We start from the raw sequence: 13065 nt of genomic DNA, 5'->3' as shown, positions 1-13065 counted from the left end.
AAACTTCTCCAGGCCCCAAAAATACCCTTAGACTCCAGAGGGTTTAAAATCTGCATTATAACAGTGACTGCATCTATAGCAAATTCTACAGCACTCACTACAAAGAAACACTTTGGGCTCATTTTTCTGTAGCTAGTATGCTGCGAAACCTTTGATGCAGAAGAAATCTAAATTTATCTCATACTAAAACAAGAGCACAACTCATCCCACACAGCCAGCAATTATGGGTCCACCCTGTCCTGAAATACAAAATAATACGACCCGAATTCCGGAAAAGTTGGGACGTTTTTTAAATTTTAATAAAATGAAAACTAAAGGAATTTCAAATCACATGAGCCAATATTTTATTCACAATAGAACATAGATAACATAGCAAATGTTTAAACTGAGAAATTTTACACTTTTATCCACTTAATTAGCTCATTTAAAATTTAATGCCTGCTACAGGTCTCAAAAAAGTTGGCACGGGGCAACAAATGGCAAAAAAAAAGCAAGCAGTTTTGAAAAGATTCAGCTGGGAGAACATCTAGTGATTAATTAAGTTAATTGATATCAGGTCTGTAACATGATTAGCTATAAAAGCTTTGTCTTAGAGAAGCAGAGTCTCTCAGAAGTAAAGATGGGCAGAGGCTCTCCAATCTGTGAAAGACTGCGTAAAAAAATTGTGGAAAACTTTAAAAACAATGTTCCTCAACGTCAAATTGCAAAGGCTTTGCAAATCTCATCATCTACAGTGCATAACATCATCAAAAGATTCAGAGAAACTGGAGAAATCTCTGTGCGTAAGGGACAAGGCCGGAGACCTTTATTGGATGCCCGTGGTCTTCGGGCTCTCAGACGACACTGCATCACTCATCGGCATGATTGTGTCAATGACATTACTAAATGGGCCCAGGAATACTTTCAGAAACCACTGTCGGTAAACACAATCCGCCGTGCCATCAGCAGATGCCAACTAAAGCTCTATCATGCAAAAAGGAAGCCATATGTGAACATGGTCCAGAAGCGCCGTCGTGTCCTGTGGGCCAAGGCTCATTTAAAATGGACTATTTCAAAGTAGAATAGTTTTTTATGGTCAGACGAGTCCAAATTTGACATTCTTGTTGGAAATCACGGACGCCGTGTCCTCCGGGCTAAAGAGGAGGGAGACCTTCCAGCATGTTATCAGCGTTCAGTTCAAAAGCCAGCATCTCTGATGGTATGGGGGTGCATAAGTGCATACGGTATGGGCAGCTTGCATGTTTTGGAAGGCTCTGTGAATGCTTAAAGGTTTTAGAGCAACATATGCTTCCCTCCAAACAATGTCTATTTCAGGGAAGGCCTTGTTTATTTCAGCAGGACAATGCAAAACCACATACTGCAGCTACAACAACAGCATGGCTTCGTCGTAGAAGAGTCCGGGTGCTAACCTGGCCTGCCTGCAGTCCAGATCTTTCACCTATAGAGAACATTTGGCGCATCATTAAACGAAAAATACGTCAAAGACGACCACGAACTCTTCAGCAGCTGGAAATCTATATAAGGCAAGAATGGGACCAAATTCCAACAGCAAAACTCCAGCAACTCATAGCCTCAATGCCCAGACGTCTTCAAACTGTTTTGAAAAGAAAAGGAGATGCTACACCATGGTAAACATGCCCCGTCCCAACTATTTTGAGACCTGTAGCAGAAATCAAAATTAAAATGAGCTCATTTTGTGCATAAAATTGTAAACTTTCTCAGTTTAAACATTTGCTATGTTATCTATGTTCTATTGTGAATAAAATATTGGCTCATGTGATTTGAAAGTCTTTTAGTTTTCATTTTATTAAAATTTAAAAAACGTCCCAACTTTTCCGGAATTCGGGTTGTAGAAGAGTGAATTTAAAATTATTTAAAATAGTTTTGTGGTATTTCACGTCATTAGATCAGTAGTTGTACTACTTTATAGATCTGAATCAATGAAGAGACTTACTGAGTTATATATGCATGATACCATCACAAGATACATTCATAGAATGATTAACACAAAATACAAATATTAAGAGCAAAAGTATGTAATAATAATATTTTATAATAATATTCTACATAGAGAAAAAAAATAGTCCTTGACAGTGAGCGAAAATAACTTTTCCAACCAAGATTTCCATGGGCACTTTTTACTTAATAAGGTCATATATTCTAATATAGTAAAAAAAAAAAAAATGTCTTTATTCATATGAATTCTATAATGAAGCAAGTGATTTTCTGATTGCCTAACATCCTACAAGCATAATACTCTTACAATTTCTGTCATAAAAAGATAAGCTAAAATAATACTATGCACAACTTTTTAGCAACCGTCTTTATGAATGGCTTATTAAATCATCACTTGGTTCCTTATAAAAAGTAATTGTCACGATGGACTGGCATGTGGTGTCTGAGGTGGGTCTCGAACCCAGGTCTCCCAGTTGGGGACAGCTAGTTCTCTACCGCTGGTCTACTGGGAAGAACAGTTTCTTAGAAGACCCATGTGCAGAAGGAAGAGCAAACTCAGAGGCTCAGGTAACTCAAAGGCAGGCAGTCTTTACTTGGTCTCAGTAGTAAAATATAAACAAAATATCAGTTACAGCTTTACAGCACGAAACAGAAGGTAGTCCAATAGGCAACTGGAAGATGAAACTTTTCTACAACAGGTCTACAACACAGGTAATACGTACTGGGTAGGCTCAAGACTGAAGACAGTACAATGGAACTGCCAAACTTAAATAGGTCAAAGAACAGGTGGAAAAACATTAACTTAATGAGCAGTCTTAATTAAAGAGTTCACGGCCGTTAGTGCCACCTAGTGTCCTGGAGAGTTCTCTCATTAAGGTGCAGGGGGTGCCCACCAATGGTTGGTAGAGTAATTTACACGTGGTAGCGGACAGCGCTCCCTAGTGGCTTGGAGAGTCATTACAGGAGGAGTCATGGCGGTGGAACTCTCTGATCAGGTTTGGATCTAGGATGTCTTTAGCTGGCACCCAGGACCGCTCTTCTGGACCATAACCCTCCCAATCCACTAGGTATTAAACCCTTCCACGGACTCGACGTGAATCTAGCAGTTGACGGACCGTATACACTGGCTGCCCACCAACGATTGGGGTAATCGGGGGAGCTTCTTGGCTGTGGACAGAGGAGAGCAGACAAGAGGTTTCAAACGTGAAATGTGAAAAGTGGGGTGGATGCACATAGACCTTGGTAAGAGTAGCCAGTAGGACACAGGGTTGATCTTCCTAAGGATCTTAAAAGGACCAATGAATCGGGGTGCCAGTTTCTGAGACTCTAGATGAAGTGGAAGATACTTAGTTGACAACCACACCCTCTGACCTTGACGTAGTGATGGCCCAATTCTACGGCGCTGGTTGGCCTGTTTCTGCTGCTGTTGTGATGCTCTCAGTAAGGCTGTACGTGTTTTCCTCCAGGCCTGACGACACCACTTGACTAGTTGGGTTGCAGCTGGTACCTGGACCGCCAATTCCTGCTCAGGAAACAAAACTGGGGGATACCCAAATTGACATTCAAATGGAGTCATGCCCAAGGATGAATGGTGTAGGGTGTTATGAGCGAATTCAGCCCAGATCAGACAAGAGCTCCAGGTGCTTTGCTTATTGGACACCAGGCACCTGAGGGTCTTCTCAATCTCTTGGTTGACACGTTCTGTCTGACCATTAGACTGAGGGTGGAATCCAGAAGACAGACTGATGGATGCTCCAATCAGACGGCCAAAAGCTTTCCAAAATCGAGAAGTAAATTATGACCCCCGATCAGAGACCATGTCTTGAGGAAACCCGTGGATCCTGAAGATGTGCTGCATCATGAGGTCTGCGGTCTGACAAGCTGTGGGGATCTTAGGCAGAGGTATCATTCAAGTGATCGACGCCTTGTGGTACCATCCCAAAGAAGTTCAAAATCACTCTCAAGGACCTTTTCCTGGACTGTGCCCAGCTGGTGGAATGACCTCCCAATCTCAATTCGTACAGCTGAGTCTTTACTCATTTTCAAGAAACAGCTAAAGACTCATCTTTTTCGCCTGCACTTAACCAACTAACACTAGCACTTTTCCTTTTCTTGTCTTTTTATTAAAAAAAAAAAAAAAAAAAACCTACCTATGCGTTCTATACTAGACTAACTGAGACTTGTCATGGCACTTGTACACCGTTGTTGTTCTCTTGTTGACCTGACTGCTTCTATTGTTCTCATTTGTAAGTCGCTTTGGATAAAAGCGTCTGCTAAATGATTAAATGTAAATGTAAATGTAGGTATCAGATGACATGCTTTTGAGAATCGGTCTACTACCACCAAGATGACTGTGTTACCTTGTGATTTAGGAAGTCCAGTAACAAAGTCCAAGAAGATATGGGACCATGGACGTCTTGGGATGGGTAAAGGATGGAGTAGACCTTGAGGGTGGGCTTTAGGTTCTTTATTCTGGGCTCATACAGAACAGCCAGACACAAATTTTCGGACATCCACCTGCATACTGGGCCACCAAAACCGTGTCTGGATGCGCTTCAAAGTTCTTGCAACTCCAGGGTGACCCGAAAGAAGAGATGCATGTCCCCACTGCAACACATCAGAGCGTACAACATTAGGAACAAAAAGGTGGCCTGGGGGGCCATTACCTGGGTCAGGCTGTTGTCGTTGAGCCTTCCTTACTGCCACTTCTATTCCCCACTGAACCCCTGCCACCACCTTGGAGTTGGGAATGATGGGCTCAGGTCTGTCCTCCACATCTGGCATGTCAAACTGTCTCGAAAGGGCATCAGGCTTGGAGTTCTTTGAGCCAGGTCGATAAGAGAGAATTAACTCAAAGCGGTTAAAAAAGAGAGCCCATCGGGCCTGGCGTGGATTCAGCCTCTTAGCCTCCCGGATGTATGTGAGGTTCCGGTGATCTGTCCAAATGACAAATGGGTGTTTGGCCCCCTCTAGCCAGTGTCTCCATTCCTGCAGTGCCAGCTTCACCGCCAGCAACTCTCGGTTACCTATATCATAGTTATTTTCTGCTTGGGTGAGTCGACGTGAAAAAAAGGCACAAGGATGAAGCTTATTGTCCCTCTTGGCCTTTTGAGACAAAACAGCTGATATTTTTTGCTTTCTAATCTGATGCATTCACTTCTACTACAAAAGGCAAATCTGGATCAGGGAGAGTCAGGATGGGTGCAGAGGTGAAGCGGTGCTTGAGCAGCTCAAATGCCTGATTAGCCCCTTTAGTCCATCGAAATGGCTTTGAGGTCTTTTTGGTAAGGGCTGTAAGGGTTCTGCAATAGAGCTGAAATTTCTAATAAATCTCCTATAAAAATTTGCAAAACCAAGAAAGTGCTGTACCTGTTTGACAGAGCAAGGCTGAGGCCAGTTCAGAACTGCTTGGGTCTTGCTAGGATCCATCTGAATGCTGCCATTGGAGACAATGAACCCAAGGAAGGAGACAGTTGATACATGGAACTCACTTTTCTCAATCTTCACAAAAAGCTTGTTTCTTAACAGTTGAGACAAAACCTGCCGGACATGTTGGACATGATCTTGGTAACAACGGGAGAAGGTTAAGATGTCATCCAGATAAACAAATACAAATTTGTTTAGCATCTCTCGTAGAACATTATTAATGAATGCCTGGAAGACAGCTGGGGCAGTGACTAGACCAAAGGGCATTACCTGATACTCATAATGGCCAGTTGGGGTGTTGAACTCCGTCTTCCACTCATCCCCGGCACGGATCCTGACCAGGTGGTAGGCATTCCTAAGATCCAGTTTGGTGAATATTGTGGCACCTTGTAGAAGTTCAAAGGCGGAGGTCATCAATGGCAGTGGGTAACGATTCTTTACAGTGATACGATTTAAACCCCGGTAGACAATACATGGACGGAGACTGCCATCCTTCTTTCCCACAAAGAAAAACCCAGCGCCTGCCCGTGAGGTTGAAGGGCAGATGAATCCACTGTCAAAAGCCTTGATATATTGATATATTCCTCCATAGCGGCTCTTTCTGGGGCAGACAGAGAGAATAGCCTCCCTCGAGGTGGACAAGTGCCAGGATGCAGTTCAATGGCACAATCATAAGGTCTATGGGGAGGAAGAGAGGCAGCACGTTCCTTGCTGAAAACTTCACAGAGGTCTGCATACTCTTGGGGGAAACGGGATAACTCGGGAGAGGTAGAGAGATCTGTGGAAGCCACTTGTCTCAGTCCAGATATAGTCAGGCTCTCTGTGGATGGGAAGATTGCCTGTGGCTCAAGAGAATGGCAGAGAGACAAGCCAGACACACAGCAGTTAGGCCCCCACTCACTTATCTGGTTGGAAGACCAGTGAATTCTTGGATTATGCAGAGCTAGCCAAGGATACCCAAGGATCAAAGGGATCTCGGGAGAATTAATTAAAAAAAACGGTATCTCTTCTCTATGAGAACCTACTTGAAAATGGAGGAATGTGGTGCACTGGCTTACCGGGCCAGAACCTAGGGGCCTTCCATCCAATGCGGTAACAGTTAAAGGATCATGGAGAGTGATGGGCTGAATCTTTAACTGTGTCGCCAATGCAGAATCCATGAAATTTCCTGCAGCACCAGAGTCTATGAAAGCCATGAGCTTGTGACGTTCATTGCCCCAGCAAGTTGAGACCTCAATCAAAAAGGCCCGAAGCTGCTGGTCGGGGGTAAGTAATTACTCTCATCCCAGGCCCCCTCTTCTTGGGCCAGAGCTGCCTTTTCTTGCCAGTTCAGGACAATTGGCCCAGAAGTGACCGGACTCACCACAGTACAGGCAACACTTATCTCTCATTCATATCTCCCTCTCAGCCTGAGATAAATGGGTTCTTCCCAGCTTCATTGGCTCCTCAGGACACCCAATCAGTGAGGAAGGTTCCACCAAACCAGTGGGGGTGTGGATCGCGGGTAGTCGAGTTTCATGACAACGTTCACTTTGACGATCTCGAATGCGGTTGTCCAGTCTGATGGCAACATCAATTAGAGACTCCAAATCAGGGGCTGGGTCTCTGTAGGCCAGCTCATCCTTTAACTCACGTGATAGAGCACGATGGAATGCAGCTTTCAGGGCTCCCTGATCCCACTCACTTTCTGCAGCCAGGGTGCGGAACTCGATAGCAAACTCTGCGGGTTCCTTGTGCAAGTTGAAGAAGTCGATGATCAACCTCTGCTCCACTAACAGGGTGGTGGAAGACCTTCCTCATCTCAGCTATGAAGAAATCACTGTTGGACGTGAGAGGAGACCTCCTCTCCCAGAGAGCTGTAGCCTAATCCAGTGCCTTTCCCACAAGAAGGGTTGTCATATAAGCCACTCTGCTGCTCTCTGTAGGGAAACAGTTAGGCTGCAGTTGGAAAGCAAGGGTACACTAGGTAGTGAATCCTCGACTCTCCTCTCTCTGGGTTCACATCATACCTCTCAGGGGCTGGAAGTCTAGGCTTGAGCAAGGGACAAGGTGGTGGAGCATTACCTTGGGACTGGGCTGGCAGAACTGGAGCGATTTAAGGTATGGACTGGGTTTGTGGGGGCTTGAGATATAGATTGAAGTCTCAGACGCTGCAGAATCTCAGTCAGGATTTGTTCATGCTTATGAATGGCCGCAGCTTGGCTATAGAGCTCAGATAGTATCCATTCCACATTGGAGGGGGGAGTCTGTTCTTCTGCTGGGTCTACTTCCATGGTTCAGTCTTGCTGTCAAGATGGACTGGCATGAGGTGTCTGAGGTGGGTCTCGAACCCGGGTCTCCCAGTCAGGGAGGCAGGCAGGCAGTCTTTACTTGGTCTCAGTAGTAAAATATAAACAAAATATCAGTTACAGCTTTACAGCACGAAACAGAAGGTAGTCCATTAGGCAACTGGAAAATGAAACTTAACTGGTCTACTACACAGGTAATACGTACTGGGTAGGCTCAAGACTGAACACAGTACAATGGAACTGCCAAACTTAATTAGGTCAAAGAACAGGTGGAACACATTAACTTAATGAGCAGTCTTAATTAAAGAGTTTACGGCCATTAGTGCCACCTAGTGGCCTGGAGAGTTCTCTCATTAAGGTGCAGGGGGTGCCCACTAATGGTTGGGAGAGTAATTACACGTGGTAGCAGACAGCGCTCCCTAGTGGCTTGGAGAGTCATTACAGGAGGAGTCTTATGCTGTGTTCACACCAAACGCGAATAGAGCGTCAAATTCGCGTCTACCTCATCTAGTTTGCCGCTTGACCATTTTGAGATCATTCGCGCGAGTAATTCGTTTCATTCGCGCGTGAAATTAACTTCACAACAGACGCGAATTCGCGTCATGGGGGGGCTTCTGCCAGCTGAGTTCACGCAGCATTTTCAACCGCCATTTTTATTCGGATAATTTTCTAAATATTACTGTTATTGTGTCATGAAATGTAGTTTTAAAAGTATTTCAAGCGAGAATGTAGTTGTTTTAAACTCAAATATGCGGTTTATTTATAATGACAGCGTCTATTTAAAAAATGTGTTTCGCCGTTCTCGGAGATAAGCTCCATGCGATCAGCAGGAGCTCAGAGCTCAAGTATCCGCCGAGAGCAGCCTCATCTCGGCTAGACCCTCTGACATTTGCCGCTGGCTCTGATGTCTCTTTAGTGGTTCAAGTTAAAATATAATACGTTTGGGGTAAAACGAAACGTTTCTTATCTTTGGCCTTTATTCAATTAATCTATTAATATGTTATATATATACATATATATATATATATATATATATATATATATATATATATATATATATATATATAGGTTCTTTATTTTATTCCTGTCTCTATAGAAAATTGAACGTTTGTAATATAGCTCTGGTTGACTGCTCACTGACAACATCAGTCATTCCTCTTGTTGAATGAGTGGAGAAGGGTATTCCTGCACAACCGGAGGCTGCAGGAACATACTATTGAATGAGTGACTCCTAGCAGGCTCCTGATTGGTTAACGCGGCGCGAATTGACGCCAAAGTTCAAATTTTTCAACTTGGGCGGCAGACGCGAATTCGCGTCAAACGCTTAAATGCACAAAAGCACCATTCGCGCCTAACGCGCGTATCGCGCGAAACGCTCAATTCGCGCGTCAATTCGCGCGAACTAGACGTGCGATTGAGGCGAATTCGCGTCTTCCGCGCCGCGCTAAACGCCCCATTCAGACGAGACCTCCAGACGCGCGTAAACGCGCCTTTGCATTGACTTAACATTGAAATCATTCGCGCCAGACGCTCTATTCGCGTTTGGTGTGAACACAGCATTACAGTAATTAATCATTCAAGAAGGAAACACAAACGTGAACGCAATGGTTGGCAAAATAGAGCAAATATTGGCAATAATGTGTCTATAATGTACTTAATATTAACTTCAACATCACATTTACATTTATCAGACGCTTTTATCCAAAGCGACTTGAGGACAATGGAAGCAACATAACATTAACATGTATTTATGTGTTTATGTATTATATACCTTGTATAATAAAGTATAAAATAGCAATCTTGAAAGGAGAACAAATAGGATAGGCTGATAATGAACCCAGTCAGTGACGTTGAGAAACAGAGTTGCGACATGCTTTGAACTCGCTGCCACGCGGTCACGTGGTTCAACTCCGCAGGTCAATATGTTTGATTGGGTTTAAGTAGGATAGACAGATATATTTACAGCAATTGCTAGTGATTATTAACACATAGTGTGCATTAATTGTGTATTGATAATTTCGCTGACTACGTTTTAAAATCGCATTTGAATCTAGGGAGTGATGAGACAGCATTAATATTTTTTTCTAATATTCTTATTATTTATATTACAATTAGCGTAGTATATAGGGTTAAAATTTATAATTTTGTTTTATTCTAGTGCAAAGAGGCAAATTACTGTTAAATTCCTATGCAATGTCATGGTTTAACCACTAGATGCCCGTATGGCTGTATAATAAATATATTAGACATTATCAAACACTCAGTGTTTATACTTTTTGCTTTTTTTTAAATGTTGAATTTAAAAAGATTAGTTATATACCAGTATTATTTAATGACATTTATGGATGAAGACAATGTAAAGTGAATGTTTAAAAAGGCCTGTAAATACGGAATTTGACCCACTAAAAATGTAAATAACGCTGTGACGATGTCATAAGTTATCTATAATCTTTGGGAGATGTCTTGTGTTTTGGTGTCTGGCTTGTATTTGTTTGGTTTTCGTTTCTGATACAAAGGTTTTATATATATATATATATATATATAGGCCTATATATATATATATATATTGCTTCATTAAATACAAATTTGTTTTTAATGAAGCAAAATATTGTTGTTTTATATGATTATTTCAAAGATTATCAGTTTCATTTCCTTACATTTTCCCCCTCAAGCTCTGTATTTTTGGTCTTCTCCCCTTTATAAAGCACAAGCGATGTTTAAATACTTCATTCATTCACGCACGCTGCATAAATGCTTTTCTTACGAAGTATTTTTTAAGTACAAAAAAAAAATCAAGATGGATTTTCTATACAAGAAAATGATATAAGATAGCCAACTTTGTATTATCGTTTGTCTTGTAATAAATTCAGACTGCAACAGATGTCAACTGAACTGATGTGCTTTATTCACTATCACTCACGTATCTCCGTCGTACTTCCCTCGCACGGCTTACCCCATGACGTACAGCTTACGTCATCACGTATTACACATGTAGAATACATTACATCCCCTTTTTTTTTTTTTTTTTTTTTTTTTAATGGAACTTTAACAACTATCTCAATACTCAACATGGAATTCACCAACAAGCATTATTACTCTGTTGTGTAATTAAACATTTACTCAGATGTCTCAAGTTAGTGCATTTTATAGTCTCTAAATCTTGAAGGAATTTTAACCTCCCTTCCTGATCTTGTGATGATGTTTGGTTTGATTTGTCCTTCAGTTGAACAATCTTGATGTGTGTCTGGATTTATTTCTCTCTCCAGTGTTGCACTTGCATTTGACTCTGTGTCAAAGTCATCTTGATCATTTGTTGATGGAAATTCTTGTTCTTTTGTCTTTAACAGATGCTTTCTGTTTCTTCTGTAGATCTTTCCATCTGATGTGCGAAGAACATACGATCTTGGCAAGCCATGTTTCCTCAAAACGGTTGCAGGATTCCAGATTTGTCCCTGCTGAACTCTCATGTTGAGCATCATTGTGAGCATTCTCTTGATGGTTTGGATCATTCTTTCTGCTTGTCCATTAGATTGAGCATATCTCGGACTAGACGTCTTGTGCTCGAACTGCCAGTTTTCTGCAAAACGCTCGAATTCTTGACTGGCATATTGTGGACCATTATCTGATATTACCACATCCAGTATACCATGTCTTGAAAACAGTGATTTCAGTGCTGGATTACACTTTTGCTGGTAGTGTCATTCAGCTTTGCGATCTCTGGAAATTTGGAGTAGTAGTCCACACACATCAAATATTCAGAACCATTGTGCTGAAACAAGTCAGTGCCAACTTTTGCCCATGGTCTTTCTGGCAGTGCATGAGGTATTAGCGGTTCTTTTGCGTGACTGTTTCGATGAGTGTTGCATGTGGCCAGTGTTGGGAAGGTTACTTTGGAAATGTAATAGGTTACAGATTACAAGTTACCCTGTTTAAAATGTAATAGTAGTGTAACTTTTTCAATTACTTTATTAAAGTAATGTAACTAATTACTTTTGAGTACTTTTTGATTACTTTTCTAAATTTGTGAAATTTAAAGAATAATAAATAAAAGCATATACATCAACTTAAATACAGTTATCTAATAAACATGTGACGTATTCTGTGTAATAAACTCCTGAAACACTGGTGTTTTTTTAAACTGCTGTCTCTTTGTATATGATATGATGATAGTTTTCTCAAAATAAGTAAAATGCACATTAAGTGACACAAAGCAGTTCTAGAAATTATGTTTATGTGCTCGTGTACTCCTATATTGAGGCAGCAGAGGTTGAAAACACTGCGAGCTTCAGTAGGCCTATGTGTAGTAAATGAAACCATGTCTTTGCCATTAATTTACAGGAAGGGCAGACTGGGAAAAAATTCAGACTGGAAAATTCATACAAACAAATTCATGGACAAATATGTTTTTTTGTATGGACCTGACATAAAAAAGGTTTAAATCTTTAATTTGGGGATATGCAAAATAATTAAAAGTTGTCTCCTGAACTGCACCTTCACTTCCATTTTTCTCTTCAGTCTCTTTATTTTGCCCTGTTATCCATCTCTCGTGACTTTAATACTCAAGATTGAACAAAACTATACTTTACAATACAATACTCTACAATACTACAATATCTTTATAGAAAAATCCTAATACTGTACACGAGTCATGTTTTTCCCTTACAAAAATTAACCTTGCTTTTATTAGCCTATATAAAAGTAAAATAACCTTGTTTTTTTTTTGTTTTTTTGCAAATGGATTTGTATTTATTTTTAAATAAATACATTTGTAAAATACTTTTACATTTTTGGTTATCACATTTAAACAATAGTAACCATTTTCTCTGGATTTATAGTTAAATATTAAAATGTAAATTTAAATCGGAATTTTTTTCAGATAAATTCCTACTGTAACATTACAACAGATAATAATGATGTCCTTTAGTATTTTGAGTGATGGCTGGTGAGCAACGTGCTGCTGCTTGATTAAAAAAAAAAAAAAAAGACAAAAAAGCATCTTTACAGATGAAACTGACCTAAAACCCTGAACAGTTCTGCTTCTCTGCTCCAGCTGTGCGCTTCCACAGTCCACTTTATTCTCTCTCTCTCTCTCTCTCTCTCTCTCTCTCTCTCTCTCATTGATTACTCTGAGTCTGATCCAAACCGTTTGGCGGAGGCGCGGAGAGCGCGCGAGTCATGACTAACACTTGACTTATTAGAGATTTAATTATCAAATGGCGGATTCGCAAATGATCGCTTTAGTACATTCGGCAGGCAATTATACAATAATGATATTAAATAGTGGGGTAAAATCGGCTGCCAGGCCACCGGGAATTGTCCCGGTTCTCCCGGTGTCCAGTCCGCGCCTGATTTCCACAGACACGCAGAATGTGCAAGTCATATATTGCATTTTTGG

This window comes from Carassius carassius, chromosome 35, assembly GCF_963082965.1.
Source record: "Carassius carassius chromosome 35, fCarCar2.1, whole genome shotgun sequence".
NCBI lineage: Eukaryota > Metazoa > Chordata > Actinopteri > Cypriniformes > Cyprinidae > Carassius > Carassius carassius.
The sequence above is the reverse complement of the archived record's forward strand: the minus strand, read 5'-3'. Positions refer to the sequence as shown.